This window comes from Panthera onca, chromosome B1 (assembly GCF_046562875.1).
Source record: "Panthera onca isolate mPanOnc1 chromosome B1, mPanOnc1 haplotype 2, whole genome shotgun sequence".
Taxonomy (NCBI): domain Eukaryota; kingdom Metazoa; phylum Chordata; class Mammalia; order Carnivora; family Felidae; genus Panthera; species Panthera onca.
Genome location: NC_138342.1, coordinates 179,136,535 through 179,156,797, shown reverse-complemented (window position 1 = coordinate 179,156,797; position 20,263 = coordinate 179,136,535). Strand labels below are relative to the sequence as shown.

General features: G+C 43.1%; 1 long non-coding RNA gene across 1 annotated transcript; it reads left to right on the top strand.

The window, feature by feature from the left end:
• The first annotated feature begins 11,290 nt into the window (after positions 1-11,290).
• On the top strand, positions 11,291-19,061 carry LOC132691603 (uncharacterized). Its single transcript, XR_009615892.3, has 3 exons — positions 11,291-11,869; positions 17,093-17,166; positions 18,875-19,061. It is a non-coding gene; the product is annotated as an uncharacterized LOC132691603 (long non-coding RNA).
• Positions 19,062-20,263: the final 1,202 nt, after the last annotated feature.

Here is a 20,263-nt window from a genome sequence, read left to right as displayed (position 1 = left end):
CCAAGGACGTGGCAGTGGTCCACTGTAAGGGTCATCAAAAAGGGGACTCAGAAATAATTCAGGGCAACCAGGCCACAGACTGGGCTGCCAAGGAGGCAGCCCAACAAGAGCCTCCCCTACAGGGGCCTTCATATCCAGCCCTCTGCCACTGCCACTGACCAAATACATAGAAAAGGACAGAGTCTGGGCAAACAAAAAGGGATTTTTCCCAGACGACAGCAGATGGTATTCGTTAGATGGCATCTTGGCCGTTCCTTAAAATCTTCAGTGGAAACTAGTTAAAGCCCTTCATGACCCCACTGACTTAGGGGGAGATGCTTTACAAACTCTCGTTTCTAGAACATTCCCAGGTAAAGGACTCTCCCAGATGGCTCAACAAATAACCTCCTCTTGCCCCACCTGCACATATAACAACCCGTTGGCCTCAACCAATCCAGCTGATAGAGAGGCATGGATCCCACCCCAGGGAAGCCTGGCAGATGGAGCTCACTCAGATGCCACCCTGCAGAAGAAACAAACACCTCCTCAGGCTGGTTGACACTTCCATGGGGTTGATAGAGGCATTCCCTACATGGACTGAAAGAGCAATTGAAGTAGTCAACAAACTTCTCCATGAAAGCATCCCTCGATTTGATCTCCCAAAGTCACTTCAGAGCGACAGCTGGCCCTGCTTTGTGGCCATCATGGTTCAATCCGTCTCCAAAGCACTGAGTATCAAATACTACCTCCACTGTGCTTGGAGGCCACAGTCCTCTGGGAAGTAGAAAGGGCCAACCAATACCTAAAAGATATTGTTAAAAAACTCACACAAGATACACCACCAAACTGGAAAGAAGCCTTGCCAATCACCCTTCTCTATCATCGCACACTCCCAAGGAGGCCCAGGGTCTGAGTCCTTTTGAGGCCCTCTATGGATGACCTTTCCTAACTACAGACTTCCTGGTGGATCCAGAGACTCTAGGGATACAAACTCATGTTATCTCTCTATCCAAAGACCAACGGGCTTTAAAGGAATATGGCCTAACAGTTTCCACCACCAAACAAAAGGCACCTCCTCTATATGAACCTGGTGACCAGGTTCTAATCAAGGTCTGGAAAGGTGGCTCTCTTGCACAGTTGTTCTCCAAAACAGACATGCCCCGGATCTGCTAACAGCGGCACAAGGAGGAACCTGTCCATTCTTGCAAGAGGAATGTTGCTTTTATGTCAATAAACCCCTCGAAGTCCAACAAGACATACGGGAACTTGTAACCAGGGCCACCAAACTTGAAAACAAATACACACAGACCCCCAGGTGGAATCCCTCCTCTTCCACATGGCAATGGGTTATATATACCTTTTATTCCCCTCCTTCTGGGGCCTCTCTTGATATTACTCTTTGGACCCAGACTAATCAATGTATTAGTATCCTTTGTCTCCTCCAGATTACAAGCCATCAATATCCAATTGGTCCTCAATCAAGGATGTCAACCTTTAGATGCCTGCAACTCTCTCCCTTTCAGAAGTGCCTTGGATGGACACGGCCAGACACCATTGCCTTCTCCCCTTGACAGTCTCCAAGTGATGGACTCACTAAATCTGCCCAACTTCTCCTAACAGTTCAAAGACGTCACAGCGGTAATCTTCCCAATGCCCAATGATATAGGGTCCAGTCACTTGATGGCGGGGGGCGGGGGGGAGGGGGAACGTTAGGCAGTCAGGTGTGAGTGAGAAGGGATAAAGCAGGTGCTGGCCACACCCTCCGAGCCATCCTGTGGGGTTAACCGAACAGGAGAGGCCTAACCACAGAGCCTCTGTGCAACAGCCGCAAGGGGACTTCCAAAGAGCTGAACATGTGCACAAAAAGTGCCACTTGCCCTTAGGTAACTCTGAGCCACAACAAAGCCTATTAGAAACTCATAAATATGCAATACACAAATAAATACAATTATAACAGAATGCATCATGGGTAGGCACATGCACAGAAACCAGTGTGTATAACCACCAGCTGTCCATCAAAAATGTCAAAGCCAAATTTACATACGCAAAAAGCTAGGGCTTCTTGGGGCCATTGTCACCCGCACTGTGACATTGGCCCGCTTTCTCTTTTGCAAGTGCACTATCCTTATTTATTCAATAAACTCTATCTCCCCGCTATGGTCTCAGGTCCCCAATTCTTTGGTGCATCAGGGACAAGAACTGAGCGACCCAGTAACAGTTGTTAAATGGTGATTTTTGGTCTATCATTCCTTCAATATATATGAGCCGGCATTCTTCTGAAAAAAGACCATCTTCTATCATCAGCAACTGATGATAATTACAATTCCTCTCAAAAAGACATGGTAAAGGGTTATTTATTTTTTTCACTAAAAAATGTCAAAAATGTTTGCATAATAGTAGGCTCTAGTGGTGGTAAGCACTTCGTTTTCTCCCTCCCTCCCCTCCTCCCTTCCTCCCTTTCTTCCTTCCTTTCTTCTTTCCTTCCTCCTCCCTCCCTCCCCTCCTCCCTTCCTCCCTTTCTTCCTTCCTTTCTTCTTTCCTTCCTCCTCCCTCCCTCCCCTCCTCCCTTCCTCCCTTTCTTCCTTCCTTTCTTCTTTCCTTCCTCCTCCCTCCCTCCCCTCCTCCCTTCCTCCCTTTCTTCCTTCCTTTCTTCTTTCCTTCCTCCTCCCTCCCTCCCCTCCTCCCTTCCTTCCTTCCTATTATTGTGGACTCATGGATTCTTATTTATTCATTGAGTTACTATTAAAGTCACAATTTTCTTGAACTTCAAAGAAGTCTAAAATTTGGCCAGTCGCAGGCCCTTCAAACTGTGTCTCTTGTATTTGTTTTACTTTTTATTTGAAATAATTTCAAACTTAACAGAAAAGTTGCAAGAACAACACAAAAAGCTTTTTCACTTGTCACCTAGTCATTAACATTTTACATTTGATCTCTCATTCTCTCTCTCTTTCTGCTGTTTTTTTCCCTGAGCCACTTGAGTACATTGTAGTCGTGATACCCATTAACTATAAACACTTTAGTGTGCATTACCCTAAAACAAGGCACTGTCCTAGGTCTCTGCAGGACAGCTACCAAATCTGGAAATCAACAGTAATACAAGATTACCGTCATCCCTAACTGCTTCAGTGGCCTCCTCACTCAGAAAGAAGTTTAGTGCCCAGTTCTTGGTAGATGGGAGGCATTTAGAATGTTACAATATGCGATCTAAAAACGAAATATCTGTTTCCTATGTAGTGTTTGCACTTCTGGTAACTGTCTCTAGAAATGGAACATTATTTCACTGAAAATTCTTGGATTAAGGTCTGGTGGAAGAAGATAATTGAGAGAAGTTAGCCATAAATCCAGTTCATTACTGTTGTTCTTCTCCAGCAAAATACATTCTTTTTCCATATAAGGACATAAACAACCACAAATAGTTACAGATTTACTTAAGAGCAAGGCTTAAAAAGAAGATTCCCAAGCATATGTGGGGCCTTGCTGACTTTAAAACTGCTTTTACTGTACTTGATCTTTTGAGATGCAAACTTAGTTAGAAGGCGCGTTAAAGTTTTTGGATATTGTAAATGGGTTCCAGGTCTTGGTCTGTGCATAGCAAAAGTGACTTCTTGAGATAAGGGTGTGAGATTTTCAAAACAGTCTCGAGCTCTCAAGGGTCTGTAAAATATGAATACTGGTGCTTGCTCCCCCCGCCTTCATGCTAATGGGATTTTTATTATTTTTTTCTGTCTCCCACATGCTGTTTTAAAAAAGGGTTATTTTCTATTTAGTTTTTGGAAGTAATTTTTTAACAATGAGACCCAGTCTAAATAAACTGTGAGGTGGCTTAATTACTTATTAATATAATCTTGTGAGATTCTTAAGTTACAGCTGATATATGTAGTGAAAGATACATACGTATATTACAGACATGTATCACTATATGCAGTTATACTATATGTGGCATAGATAACTAATATAGATATGTAAGTGATATATACATATATAGTTATACCGTATGTGATACATTATAATGATCACTTTCAAATCAAAACATATCACATATCACTCATGGATAAAATAGTTACATGCCATAGATTCTAGGGCCATTCTATTTTAAACCCCTCCCATGATTTGTTACCTTTGGAGCTGGAATAGACTTCAGGTTTAAGGATTTGTGGCTTTCGTGGTCTTCTGTTTCTAGTGGCCATAGCAGGGTTATACCAGAAGCTTGGACTATCCTCTCTTTCTTCATCCCTTCCTTTCCTTCATGTGCTTACCCAAAGATCATAACATGTCAATTCTTGACATGTAAGAGGCAACTGTCTTGCTGGCTTCCCTCATGAGCTTCTCTCTTCAGGAGTTTGCATTCCAATGCATTCCTTCCATGAATAATTAGGTCCCCAAACCTCCCGTCCCTGCACTCCCAATCAGGATCTGAGAAACAGCCTTCTTTTGGTGGCTTACTGGTTGCACTGCTTTCCATGTGAGTTTGACCTTAGTCCTTTCCTTCTGGTCCTCGGGTCATTAAGTATTTTATGATCGTTTCCCATTCTCAGGCCTGCCCGCTCTTTTTTCCCACTGTATCTGAGGTGCGAGATAAGCCACATGATTTTTCCTTTTGTAAACACTTAGAAATATGTTCTGAACATGCACAGGGTAAACAATACCTTTGATAGAAAGTATAAATATTTTCTCAATATATGTTTACATACCTATTGCTTAGCCATATGATTTATTTGCACTCGACGAATGAGGAAGCCAGTGTGCATCTCTGTTTAAAAAGCCTCGTGAATTTTTTCTCCTGGAAATCCTACTCTTTCTAAGGGACACAGGCCCACTATGAAAATGTGCTGTAAAAACCCTAACCAGTGATCTCCGGTCATTGCCAAAGTGAAGGGACAGCTCCCATTTCATGAAATGAATTTGTTTTGATAGCAGCCGCTTGGATTACATGCTGTTTACAACCCTTTGTTAGACGGAGAAGAGGGCCATATGCGAGCAGTGTGACCCACGTGACCACAGAAGAGCGTCAGTCCTTTCCATGTGCATAAATATGTCCAGCCAGTCTGCCTGGCAGGCATCCGAACTCGTGCTTCCCCACTTCCGGACCAACCAACGACTATTTTTACTTATTTATGACAGCCTATCTCCAAAAAGAATGTGAGGCAGCTTGCAAAATTGATTAATAGCCATCAGAAAAACAGACTTCAGGGCCAAAGTCGGATTTTTTATCTGGAAGAAAGTTTCACCACACTCAGCATCACAGTTGATCAATGCCAGGAGCGAGCTAAAAATTGCATGGGAAGACTCATTAATGCTCATTATGTACTTTCTGAGCTCCGGAAATACAAATGCACTTCAAACATTACATAATATCTCAGGTTACATCAACCTAGACCACTTGCCATCATGGAAATGTTGTTGACAGCTTCAGAAAATAAAGGACATCTGTGTAACAAAACATACAACGCTTGTCTTTAATGAGGGCCACTCCTTGCCCAAATAAAAATCCGGTCCAGCTACAAACACACTTTTCTTATAAAAGAAAATAGGAGGTTTGGTGATTTGCTGTTTGCCAAACTGAAGAACTACCATACCCAGGAAGAGTTGTTTTTTTTTTTAAACACATACAAAGATTTCCCCTAAATAAGACCTAGAACTTTGGGATGATATTGTATTTCCCAGTATGAATCTTTCAGTGTGGGGATCTTGAGCTGTTTTGGATTTTCCAAAAATGCATGTTGTAAAATATGTCCCAAATCTGAATGCCCGTGTCCAGCCCTCACCATTTCTTGCTTGGACTATTACAGTGGCCTTCCAATAGGTCTCCTTTTTTCTAAGCTCATCGAACTAAGGTCTGGTCTCTACAAGGCAGACACCGTAATCTATGAAGATGGAAATCACATCACAAGTGCCTCTGTTCGGACTTTTCAAAGGCTTGCCATCTCACCCAGTTTTGTGATTTCGTTACATCCCCGACCTCTCCCTCTTAGCTGCTACTCTGATTCTAGCTCCTGCTCATTCCTCACTCTGTTTTGCTCACTCTGTTGCTCTTTATTATAGTTCCAACATGCTGAGCCACTCCTCCCTCAGGTTCTTTGTACTTCTGTTCTCTCTACCTAGAACATTCTTCTTCCAGATATCCCAAAAGTTTCTGCCTCAACGCCTTCAGGATTCTACTCAAATGTCATCTCACCAAAGGGAACCTTCTCTGGTCACCTTATATGAAACAGCACACCCTTTCTCTCTGTCAATATCTTGCTTTATTTTTCCTCGAATACTTTATCATCGGTTGATATATTATAAAAATTTTTATTAGTTTGTTTGCTGTCTCTCTCTCTCTCTCTCTCCCAACTAGAATGTAAGCTCTATAGAGGCAGGATTAAGTTTTTATCTTTCTATATTCTGAGCGTTTTGTATTCTAGAACGTTGCCTGGCAAAGTGCTCGCTGTTTAATGAACAATTACATTTACCCACAAGCTAAGATATGGCATTTATTTGCTTTTGATTGAAATCCCAACTGAGTGTGATAACACTGGTGAGGTCACACAGATCAAAAGTTCTGATCAGAAGTCATTTGGGGCGCTTGGCTGGCTCGGTTGGAAGAGCATATGACTCTTGATCTTGGGGTCGTGAGTCCAAGCCTTATGTTGGGGTAGAGACTACTTACAAAAATAAATTAACTTTTTAAAGAAAGTCATTTATAGCAGAACATCATTACCATTTTTTTTTTATTGTCATCTCCCTAAGGGTATTTTTCGACATTTTTTCCCTAGTTACCCCTCATGAAATTTTAATACCACAGATATATTGAATGTTCTTATGTGGTGTATATATACCCACATATCTATATACCTGTGCTTTATGATTAAGAGTAAGATATTTTCACTCAGTCCATAAGAACTAATTTTTGCCCCTATTGTGAATGCATGATCCGTATCTACATTGCCTAAAATTGGGAAAGCCATTACTTAGTATACTGCAGTTAGCCTGGTGGATAAAATCATCTTAAATATGGGGTCCAGGGGTGCCTGGCTGATTCAGTCGGTAGAGCATGTGACTCTTAATCTCAGAGTATGAGTTCAATTTCCGCATAGAGCTTCCTTTAAAAAAAAAGGGGGGGGGGGTCCATAGAAGAACAAACAATGGTCCTATTTGACTCTTTAAAAAAGTGGAGAAACATGAGAATAGGTGCTAACTTCCAAAGTTACCTCGCTGGGCTATGTCTTCTATGTGCCAGTTCTATTCCTTCTTCCAAGTGATTGACAAACTGTGGAAAACACAGGAAATACACTGCACACAGAGCCCCTGCCTTTGGTTTCCTGACTAGCTTGCAGGCTATATTGATTTTGATTGTGTGCCTACTCTGTGTGTACTCTTTGTATTATTCAGTGCTTTAAGATATTTTCTCCTGCCACATTCATGAGTGAACTCAGACCACAAGCATGCAAGAATCAAACAAAAAGCAATAATAAAATAATACACATGAAACTATGAGAAGTGTGATATAATAAGGATTGTATATTTGCTCTTTATCAATGGTTCCTGACAGAGCCTCTAAAACCCTTGAATATTCTGAGTGATGGGAGTGTTTCTGTTATTCATAACAAGCCCCTTTCAACCACAGGGGTTTATGTTGATCAAGTGGCTCTTGGTAGGTGCCTAGATAGCTATGGGATGGGGGCTGGTTGCCCGGAACCGTGTGATTGGACGGTTGGAACTCTCATCCTCAGCCCCAGGACATGCAGAGAGAAGAGAGGGGCTGGAGATTGAGGTCAATGATTTCATCCTATGTAGTGAAATCTCCACACAAATTCCTAAATGGCATGATCCGCAGAACTTCCGGGTTGGGGGATGTGTCAAGATAACGTGAGGGCGGCGCCCTGAGAGCCGCCATGGCAGCCCCACCCCCACGGTTATACGTCGCCCCATGAATCTCTTCCATCTGGCTTTTCCTGAGTTGTCTCCTTTATGGTCAACTGGTAAGTGTAGGGAAAGGGTTTCCTCGCATTCTCTGTAGCAAATTCACGGGAATCCCTGATTTATAGCCAGTCGGTTGGATGTACAAGTGGCACCCTGGAACTTGCAACTGGCATTTAAATGAGGGCAGTCTTATGGGACTGAACCTTTACCCTGTGCAGTCTAATACTACCTCCAGGCAGTATCAGAACTCAGTTGAATTGTAGGACACCCAGTTGGTGTCCAGAGACTTGGAGAACTGGTTGTTGGTGTGGAAAAAACCCCACACGTTTGGTGTCAGGATTGTTGTGAGGAAAAACACCCCAGAAGAAGATCTGGTGTCATCTTGGACAAGGACAAGGCAGTACATAATTAAGTACCAGATGACTGGTCTAAGAGCCCGTGATCTTCAGTGTCTCCTGAGAACCTCCGGAGAGGTGCCCGAGAGGCTGCTGCAGGGATAGAGAAGGGGCAGGGTGTATATTAAATAAATGAGAGGATTTTAACCCTACCTACTTTGTCTTCCAAGATACATTCTGATAAAATTTCATTTGCAGCAGGATTTAGGAGAGCATTAAGATTTATAAAAAACTAAAAAATACATAAAAGAAGGGGCACCTAGGTGGCTCAGTCAGTAAAGCATCCGACTCTTGATTTCAGCTCAGGTCAGGATCTCACGGTTTGTGAGTTTGAGCCCTGCATGGAGCTCCGTGCTGACAGCGGGGAGCCTGGTTGGGATTCTCTCTCTTCCTCTCTCTCTCTGCCTCTCCCCTGCTTACTTTCTCTCTCTCTCACTCTCCGAATAAAGAAGTAAACTTTAAACAATAGTTTAAAAATAAAAAAATAAGATGATTTAATGCGACATGAAACCACTTTTGGTGCTCACCCCAAGCGCTCCTGCACCTTCGTTTCCCCTGTCCCTGAGTTCTTGATTTTGCTTCGTTATTAGTCAGTTTGATTGTATTGTCGAGGAATGTTTTTTTCCAAAACAGGACGTGAATGATACATTTTTGAAGTTGCTGCATTTCTGAACATATCTTTATGTTCACTACAGTTTATGTACAATACAGTTTGGCTGACTATGACAAGCTGGATCTCAAATGATTTTGTCTTCATAGGATATAGGAGTTTCTTCTCATCGCCAGCTGTCCACAGGTGAAGAGGCAGGTGAATCTTACCTGCCTTCCCTTTGTTTTGTAGGTGGCTTGTCTTTTGACCTGGGTAGGACTTACATTTTTTTCTATCCTTATAATTCAAAATATGTGCCAGGATGTGTCTCTTTGTATCTTTTACTTCACGTTTGCCTGGAATTAAATGACTCTTAATCGCCACTTACAGCTATGCAATCGCCTTCAACAAGTATTTTTTTCAGGCCTTTTTTCCAAAACCAACTCACCTGCGTGACGAGCTCAGTTCTCTTTCTTGACGTCTTTTCACATCTATCCACCTTATTTTTATTCTGTGATAATGCAAGTGTGTTTCCATGGGCCTAATTCATCGTCTTCCACTCCAGTTGTGTCCTCCGCACTTCCAAAGATGATTTTAATTTTCCTATTGCATTCTTAGTGCCCTTTCAGTCCTTCCCTGTGCCATTAATGACCCTCTCCCCCTTTCCTCTATGTTACAGTTCTCTCATCTTGGACTATTTATTTCTTCCACAGCTTTCATTTCCTAGAAGCTTTGCTGTCTCTCATGCAACTAAGGGTGTTTTACTCCTAGTTTCTATAATAAATCGTGTTCAGAAGTTTGTCTTTCATTTGTCTTCCTGTGATATTTCCTTTCATTTTTTTTCTTCTTTTTTTTTAACATTTGTTCATTTTTGAGAGACAGAGAGAGAGCACGGGTGGGGGAGGGGCAGAGAGAGAAGGAGGCACAGAATCCAAAGCAGGCTCCAGGCTCTGAACTGTCAGCACAGAGCCCGATGCAGGGCTCAAACTCATAAACTGTAAGATCATGACCTGAGTCGAGGTCAGAGGCTTAACCGACTGAGCCACCGGGGTGCCCTTCCTTTCATTTTTTGCAGGAAAAATTTTTATAAGCCCCATTTAGTTTTTGACTTTACTTGTAATCAGTAGAGACTCATTCAGTGTTTGCCAACAGAAACATACCCTAGATGAATCGCTGTTGCTCCCTGACCCTGAATGTAGATAATGAATGAATTCCCTGCTTAGATTATTAGGGGAGATAAGTTGATAGCTATTTCATATTTCTAACTGATATTCATCTACTGCAAAATAAAAAATTATTTTTTCCACCCCCAATTTCTCATTCTCTGTGTGAGAAAATGACTACATAAAACAGTTTCCAGGGTTCCACTTTCTACTCCTACCCTTTGAGCTCTTTGTGCACAAGAACCATAGCCTTCTCACAGCGACGGAGGTGGCCGGTCTCCTCTTCTCCCTGGACACAGGCCAGTCTACCTATCTCAGTTCCCTTGCAGTTTGGATTCTAGCCAGAGGAATGAGTGGAAGTGATGTCTAGTGCTCCTAGGTCTGACCAAGCAACAGCTTCCCTATGCAGCCCACTCTCCCTTCCCACATCTGCTCACTAGCCGTTGGGAAACAATAGAAGCCACATGTTTTTATTGAGGTATAATTGATATTCAAAAGACTGCATATGACGGATGTGTACAATTTGATAAGCATGGGCTTACACACACATCTGTGATACCACCACAATATATAATAAACATATCCTTCAAAAAAAATCCCAAAGCATATCCATCACCTCAGAAGGTTTCCATGTGTCCTTTTGCGTGTGTGTGTGTGTGTGTGTGTGTGTGTGTGTGTGTGTGAGATAAGAACACTTCACATGTGGGGTGCCTGGGTGGCTCAGTCGGTTAAGCGTCCAACTCTTGGTTTCAGCCCAGGTCGTGACTCACGGTTCATGAGTTCAAGTCCCACTGGGGCTCTGCATAGCTGGTCTGGAGCCTGCCTGGGATTCTCTCTGTCTCTCTCTCTGCCCTTCCCCTGCTCTCTTTCTCCCTCTCAAAATCAGTAAATAAACTTTAAAAACAAAACAAAACACTTCCCGTGAGATCTACCCTCTTAATACATTTCAAGGTGCACAATACCACATTGTTGACTCGAGGCTCTACGATGGAGCCCTAGAATTTATACATCTGGTATAACTGTTGACTTTACACCCTTTGAACTGCTTCCCATTCCCCCTACCTTTCTCCTCAAGAAGCCACATATTTAAGAGGGCAGAGCCTGTGGCACCTTGGATCCCTGAATCGCTGTGCGCAGACCCTGCCTCACCTCCTCATCACCATCGTGCAACTCAATTTTGACTACTGTGCGAGGGAGGGAAAAGCTCTACTGTATCAACTGAAATGTCAGCGTTTATTTGTTTCAGCAGTGAACATACTTAAACCAATATACATTCTCCTCCTTCTCTTCCTTCCCATCGCAGTTATTTCCTGTGAGTGGCTGGATCTGGAGAGACATAGGCTTGGAGAAGAGGGTGGGACTCCCGTAGGTAGGATGACAGTGCGTAGGCTACCTGCCAAACCACAAGCCTGCGGATAGGGACACAAGTCCTGTTTTCTGCTGTGTACAGCCTGCGGGTTTTGAGTCCTGTTCCATCATGAGGTATTTTCTTATACTTTAGGTGATTTTTGCTCTTTGAAGTGAAGACTGAAGAGGGAGTGAGCCACCTGCTTCTTCCCAACGCACCTGCATTTTCACTATTGGTCATGGGAGTTCGGTCCTCATTCCATGTGTGTTTTCCACCAGGCCTTGGTTTTGGTGATTCCGGTATTAAATTTTTATTTGTTTGTTTGTTTGTTTGTTTGTTTGTTTTTAGTGTTGAAGTGGACACCTCTTGGAGTACGTGGCCTGTTCCAGAGACGTGCTGTTTCGTCACGAACCTCCAATTTGATGCTCATCAGCCAGGGAAGAATTGGATGTTTCCAATAAGATGAAAGGGAAGACAACATCGACCTCGGATGGTAAGACAAGAATCAGTACTTTAGAACATGTTTTGAACCAGTGAAATATTGTTCAGAGTGTTCTTACCATGATAATTGAATAACAACAATAGTGACACATTACCTATGAGTAACGTTAGACGGCCTATAGGTTATAGCTTTACCATAAATGACCTCTTTGGTCAAAAAACATCCCCTAAAAATTCAGGAAAAATACAAGAGAAAGCGAATTAAAGAGTAGCAGAGTAGAAAAAGCAAGAAAAAAAAATCAGATGCATATAGTGAAACAATTATCAGTGGATGTACGTTGCATTTATTTTACCTGAAACATTTAATGCCCTTTGTGTTTTAAAGGACAATTTAGGGGCGCTTGGGTGGTTCAGTCGGTTAAGCATCTGACTCCTGGTTTTGGCTCAGGTCATGATCTCACGGTTCATGAGATCGAGCCCCACATCGGGCTCCACTCTGACAGCGTAGAGCCTGCTTGGGATTCTCTCTTTCCCTCTCTCTCTCTGCCCCTCCCTTGTTCACACTCTCTCTCAAAATAAATAAATAAACTTTAAAAATAAATAGATAAATAAATAAATAAAGGCAAATTATATTTTTAGACTCAAATAGTTCCTCATTTATTGTTTCTACTTTCCCTCTTCAACGCATTATCTTTACTACAGTCAGGATGGGTTTTTTTTGTTGTTGTTGTTTTCTATAAATAAGATCACATCAATCCCCAACTTAAAACCTTTTGGTGGCTTTCCTTTCACTTGGAATAAAATCCAAATCCCTCTTACCTGCAAGATCTGGATTCTGACTCCTTTCCAATTTCTTATCATTTCACATTTTTCTCCACCCCTGCATTTCTTCAGCCACACTGGCCTTTTGTCAGTTGCTCAAATACACTGAATTCTTTCCCACCTTAGATCCTTTGCCCACGCCGATCCCTTGACCGTGAAGCCCTTCCCTGCACGCTTCCGATGGCTCCACAGATCTCATGTTAATGTCCCTCCTGATGGCAGGCCTCCTCTGAGCCCCAGTGTGTAAATTAGGTCTCCACTGCTAGATATTTGATTCTAGCAACGTATGTTTCAGAGCACAAGGCCACATTTGTTGCATTACTTGGTCAGTGCACTAGACAATCCCACTGGAGAAGAAGGGCCACGTGGTCAGTGAAGAGAACTCAATGCCATGGCCATGGCATTTAGCACCGTGCAGGCACGCCGTAACTCCATAATATATATTTTTTAATTGTGGTGAAATACACCGAAAATGACCATCTCAGTCACTTTTAAGTGCAGGGTTCAGTGGCAGTAAGTACTTTCACATTGTCATATTGTCATTCAGAGAACTCTATCTCACAGATGGGCTCAATACCTGGTCCCTTTAGTAAAGAGAAAAATCCTTTGTAATGTAAAAAAAAAATCCCTCCCAATTTAACCATTACAGAAGTTCAGACTTTAATATACCTGATTTTATTTTTGGGGTTTTTTTTAGTCAAATTCTTTTTTTTTTTAATGTTTATTTTTGAGAGAGAGCGAGAGGGGGAGGGGCAGAGAGAAGGGAGAGACAAAAAATTCCAAGCAGGCTCCATGCTGTCAGCACAGAGTACAACGTGGGGTTTGATCTTACAACCCTGAGATCATGACCTGAGCCTAAATCAAGAGTTGGATGCTAAGCCGACCGAGCCACCCAGGCGCCCCCTATATATCTGATTTTCTTAACTAAGAAACACCTGTCAGGTAACCAATGCATACAAAAGAGCTCTAGGAATATTTATAGGGATAGACTGGGAAAATCAAATGTCACAGATAGCTCTGAGCAAAAAGGCTGAGAAAAATAATGTAAATAGGAAACTAGGTACATTAGTAGGTAAATAACGTAGAAGCAGCATATACATTTAAACTATCTTTTGCCTGTAGATGCAGGAAGATCTTTTACAAATGAATCCTTGTTTAGATGCTGAATTTCCTTCTAATGTGGGTTCTCCGAGGAGCATGTGGCCATTTGATTACATAAACAAGTAATTGGAAGTGTTTTTACTCTAAGACAAGAAACTACCCAAGAGATCACTTGTATCTGGGAAGAGTCAGTTTGGTTTGATTCCTATGAGAGGCTTGCAAAGCTGCGAGATCGTTAATTGCTTTGGAACTCTTACTGCCAGACGAAATCCTGTAGTATGTGTCCACAATGCTCAGAATATTCAACTAGGACTTTTGAGACTTGGAGAGGAGGGAGACATAAATGCATCTGAAAAAAATGTTTTTCAATGTAATAAAAAGGGATCAAAGCAAATTAGAGGCCATAGAGCAGATATGTACAAACAATTATATATTTATATAGTGTGCATAAATACTAATTAAAGTAAGTGGTGAAGGAGTGAGGGGAACTAACCTAATCTGGTTGGAAGAGAGTGTCCCCCAAAACAGTGATTTCATGGCCATGTAAATACTTTTCAGAACTAACACAATTATCAGGCATGTAGCTCAGATTACATACTTGACAAGTGAATCCTTCAGACCCGCCAGTAAGCTTTGTAAATGCCCTTATAAATCATTATGTCTAAAAATATGTCATCGCAATGAATTTTTATAAGAGATCTTCACGAAGGTCACCACATATTCAGCCAGGTCAGTTCTTTTAAGCTCCAGGGGATTTTATCGTGGCTTAAATCAAACCCTAACTAATCAATGGGAATTAAAGACAGGCTACAATCAACCCAAGAGAGGCAGTAAAAGTAAATGAACTGAGTGCACATCTCCAGGAGGTGTGTTCTCCAGGTGGAGAGTTTCTCATTACTAGATACCATCGGAAGGCAGCGCTGTCCTAAAGTGCTGAGCTCTGCAGTACTTTTCTGTTCCTATCAGTTAGCATAACATCATCTGGCTGCTGCTCTGGGTATTGATGTTATGTAAACATGCTTACGTAAGGAAAGGAGAAATAAACACGCAACCAACGCAGCCCGGGTTGCTGATCGATGCCAGAGCACGCATGTTTTGAATTGTGCTTTACACGCAACACAAAGCACTACTCTGATAAACTGGTACAATAAGTTGCAAGCTGTTTAGAAAATGGCATCAAAATACACAGCGTGGTTATGCATCTATTCTGTCTTAACTGGCTTGTCACTTCCTACGTAGATCCATCTGTATTCCAACTAGGCCCTAATGGTTTATGCTTATGGGACACCTGGTTGATTTCTTTCTCTAATGCAAAATTGTGTCTGTAGTAAAGCCATGTCTCTTTGTTAACATTGTACTTGGAGATGATTGTCCTAGAGAGCCACTCCGTGTCTCTAGTTCCTTCTCCCCAGAAATGCCCAGACGCATCCTGGTTGCTATGAAGAACCGTGGCTCCGGGTTTGAATCTAGACTCCACCTCTTGTTAGCTGTGAGACACTGAAGAAATTACTTAACTGCGGTTTCCTCATGGGTAAAATGTGGGATAGTACCTATCTCAAAAGAGTGGTTAGCAGATTAAAGGAGATAAGGTAGCAGGGCCTGGCACACAGTAGCTAATAAGTGGTAGCTACTTTGATAATAGAACACCCCGCTGCATTTGATGATGTGCACACCAGCCTTCATGGTCCCCTCCAGGGGGCGCTGTGAAGGAGCTCTCTCGCAAACATGAGCAGAGGAAGCCCCTCAGCCACAGCGCTGCCTTTGGTAGGTCCAAGGCCGCTTCCCCGTTCTTGCTGGCCTCACCTCCCAGGCCATCCTTTTTTTTTTTTTTTTTTAAAGTTTATTTATTTATTTTGAGAGAGACAGAGAGGGAGGGGGGAAGGGCAGAGAGAGAGGGAGAGAGAGAATCCCAAGCAGGCTCCACACTGTCAGCACAGAGCCCGACATAGGACTTGAGCCTACAAACCATAAGATCATGACCCGAGCCAAGATCAAGAGTTGGACGCTTAACCAACGGAGCCACCCAGGCGCCCCAGGCCATTCTTCATATAACATAAGCCTGAGTGGACCTTCATTGCTTTGCCACCAGTCACTTACAGGTGGAAACCATCCCTGGGCAGAAATCAAGAAGAGCCCCTGTGCCCCTACTGGGCATGTGCAGCTGGGTCAGAGCACTGACTCAATGACACACACCCCCTCTTCCCTTCTTTCCCACTCACACCTTCTTCTGGAGCCCTGATGTCTGCTGTGCTGCCCGCCCCTTGAGAGCTTAGCTCTTATGTGTGGTTAAGTAAGCAACAGCTGTGAATCATACTCCTAACCTACACATAAATTTGGGGAGGCTTGTTTCTTGTATTTGCTTAGCTTGCTTCCTGAGAAGTGATGTCTCCCTCCTTTATCCCATATTGACTAATTTCTGGGCTGGCTGTGGCCATGATAACCTGTGGCCCTTGCAGACACTGTATAATTGGCCAGTTCTGTTCTTACTGCCGATCTATCACAAGGACAGTCTATGATGAAAAGAAAGCATCCAAGTTGGTCACTTTTTTTGACCTTGGTCTTGTTGTTGGTGAAAAAAGACTTGAGTTCCAATGCCTTCTAAAATTACTCCCAGGCATATTTTATTTAGATGTATAGAGGTTTGTTTTGTTTTAACAAAGATCCTAGTCAGTGAATGAGCCATGTTTTAATCTACCTCCTACGCCCTAGGGTTATAGGGATGGCCAAACACAGGACATGGGTACTGGGCAGATGAGACCCGCAGAAGAATCGTGAGTCACATATACTCACGGCCTAGAGGAGGACACTGATGTCATGCGGGACCACACCGGAACAGAATGAGTAGCTAAGGGCTGTGGCAGGCGGACTTTGTAGTGTTGAGAGAGTGAGGTGGCACCTGGTTCCCTCGGTGGTTCGTTTGAATAATTCTGCCAGTTGACAGATGACTGAAACCCATTCCTTCCAGATAAGCAGGAACTGCCTCTGGTTTCCTTGATAAGGATGGTTATTTGGCTGGGGACCTTATCCATGAGGTCCACTAGGACAGTCAAGCCCCCTCCCCCAATTTTACCAGATGGCAAGGTGGTCCATGATATAGGGCCTTCATTTTAGGTCTTATACCAGACCTGTCAACATTGTGAACCTCTCATTCTGTCGGTGAAGAACACCAGAGCAAATGGATTTCCCAATGGTGACTATAATTTGCTACAGGACCTTATTTTTTCCTACATGTGACCCAAGACTATGACGAGGTAATATTGTGAGAAAGCAGCAATCGTTTGGTATCTTAAGGCAATAAGGCATATTATTTCATTTCCTTAAATATGTATGTTGTTCTATTCCTTCGATCTAGTTCCCAGTCATTAAGAGGGGAGGAAGAGAAGTTTAGGTTTCCCAATTTGGATGCCTTCTCAAAACAACAGAAAGGTATGTCATTTTCTTTTGTATTGTATATCCTCTGCTTCACAACTTCCCCCAACCAACCCAGCGCCGATAAACAATTGTCTTTTCTTACATATTTCATGGCATATTTGTATTTCTATTTTTGGCAAAATTAGAAAGCCACGGAGGCTCAGTGCATGCCCTATATTTTGCAAAGGTAATTATCAGAAGGATAAGAACAAGGGGCCATTGTCTCTCTTCTCTGTGCCTTAGGTTATACAGCACTCTCCATGCAATATAGCCTCTAAAAGAATAAGGTAGACTGTATATAGCATTATAAAAAACATCTTTAAAAAATCAAAAGGTTCGGGGCACCTGAGTGGCTCAGTTAAATGTCCAACTCTTAATTTTGGCTCAGGTCGTGATCTCACCGTTTGTGAGTTTGAGCCCCACATTGGGCCCCCGGCCTGCTTGGGTTTCTCTCTCTCCCTCTCTCTCTGCCCCTCCCGTTTGTGTGCTCTGTCTTTCAAAAATAAATAAACTTAAAATTTAAAAAAATAGTAAAATTTTTAAAATGAATAAGAAAAAGTTTCAACTGGTAGACACCTAAAACAGTTCCTGGCATACAGTAGCTCTTATTCCAACATTTGTTAATAAGTGAATGTCTACAGTAGGTATGATTGAAATGAACCAGCACAGAGTTCAAAAAGATGAGCGCATCTCCGTGAAAAACCTACAGGGCTTACTTGCTGACTCTCAAGGTCAATTCTTTTCATGTTTGGTTGGTTGGTTTTTTTAATTTTTGAAAGAGAGACGGAGCACCAGCGGGGGAGGGGCAGAAGGGGGAGACATAGAATCCGAAGCAGGCTCCAGGCTCCGAGCTGTCAGCACACAGCTCCGTGTGGGGCTCAAACTCACAAGCCATGAGACCATGACACCAGCCGAAGTTGGAGGCTTAGTTAATGGAGTCATCTAAGCTCCTGTAGGTCATTTCTTAAATTGGACCACATGCCTGTGTTCTTCTGAGTGAAGATCATGAATCATCTCCATCAGAATAACTTAAGATGGTTCTAGCTCAGTTTGTCTAAGGCCAAGAATCAGCATTTCAAAGAGCACCCCTGGGGATTCTTAAGTCCACTGCAGTTTGAGAATCTCTAGGCTACACTAGTAATTAAACATGTGCATCATGGAGAAAAGGAAGGACTGCACTATAGATTTTTTTCTGCTTGTGTCCCTTGCATATTCTTATGTTGAAATCCTACCCTACAAAGTGACGATATTCGGAGATGAGATCTTTGAGAGGTGATGAGGCCCTCATGAATGTATTTAGTGCCCTTATAAAAGACACCCCAGAGTGACCCCTTGTCCTTTCTGCCATGGGAGGTTCCAATGTGAAGACAGCCATAAATGAGGAAGGGGACTCTCAACAGACACTGAATCTGCTGGTGCCAGTGATCTTGGATTTCTGAGCCTCCAGAACTGTGAAAAATAATGTATATTTATAAGCCAGTCAGTTTATGATATTTTTGTTACAGCAGTCCAAACAGTAAGAAAGGAGGTAAGAGATTCCTCTTCTGACCAGCATAGGCCCACGGAATCACTGTTTCAGTCTCAGTGTGAATATAAGTATTTTCAGATTCTTTCATCACCTACCAGACTCTTCTCACCAACACACATATACATGAATTTCATGATGAAAACAGATGTGCCTTTGAAGTGTGCTTTATGGTGGTGGTGTTTTTCTAATTCTTAGGATTAGAAATTCTCAGGGGGCGCCTGGGTGACTCAGTCGGTTAAGCGTCTGACTCTTAATTGTGGCTCAGCTCGTGATCTCGCGGTTGTGGGACCAAGCCCCGTGTCGGACTCTGCACGGAGTGTGGAGCCTGCTTGAGATTTTCTCTCTCTCCCTCTCTCTGCCCCTCCTCAGCTTGTGCATGCTCTCTCTCTCTCAAAAAATAAACATTTTTCTTAAAAACAGAAATTCTTAGAATGTGTCTTATTCACTGTTTTAAGTTATTTACTTAAATCTAAGGCAAGCTAAACTGGAGACACCTAGGTCTCCATGCTCTAACTCATTTGTCTTTTATCATTTGGATACAGATAATTTTTTAATAACACTATACATTTCCTGTTTTCTCAAGTAGTGTGTGCCACATCTCATTTGACTCCCGCTTTGAAAATTCAAATATTGTACAGGTCAGTAGGGTACTGTTGACCTCAAAGCCTTTTGAGGTATTCTTTGCCCCTAGACAAACGGCCCCAGAATGATGAGTATCTGTAGGTCTTACGCCTGTGTCTTGTGCGGTTTAGGCCACTTCTGTTGTCAGACTTTCAGCTCTCACTTTTTCCTGTGGGCCAGTCTCTTATCTCCTCCAAATGTGTCGAAATGAGGAAATGTGTTAGACGCATTAATTCCAGTTTTGTGAAAAGCGAGGATAAAGAGAGGCAGAATTGGGGACGAAAAGGTCCTGCTTCTCACCTGGGCTTTGCAATCTGGCCTTGGGCACTCCTGCTTTTTGTGTTCTTGGTCTCACATACGGTTGCAGGGGTCCCCAGCCCCTGCCACACTGAGATGGCAGCGGCCGCCGTGCTGTCTCCTCTGCCATGTTGGATTTGGTGTCCACCTCTCTACTCTCTCCAGTAAGGCAGGCTTTGAAGTTCACCAAGAACCATTTCTGCGTGAAGACCCCGAAGTAGTTGGTGGTTCAGCTCCCCCCAGTTTGGGGGATGACCTGGACACCTTTGTGGTAGGGCTGAGACTGGTGTTTTCATGGGAGAGGAGCCTCCCGAGCTGTTGGGGCTTTTTCCTTTTCTTCACTCCTACTGTTAGGGAGCTAAAGAGCAGAAGAGGCTGATACTAGGGTTGTCTTGTCCTCCCCTATGGTGCTGAGGCTGACTTCTGGTGGAATTCTGTCCTTTTCCTTTCTCTCCCTCCAGGCTTCAGCCCTGGGCTGGGGGACTCCCTGGCTTCTGTCCCATTCATTGCGAAGCCTTTAACTTCTGCCACAGGCTTGCTGGTCGTCTCTGCCCTGTAGTCACCACGCATGTGCTGCCCGCAGGTGAGGGACCTGCGGCTCTTGGTCACAGGCTGCAATTATGCACTGGGATCAAACACTTGCTCTACGTGAAGACCTCTGAGGCC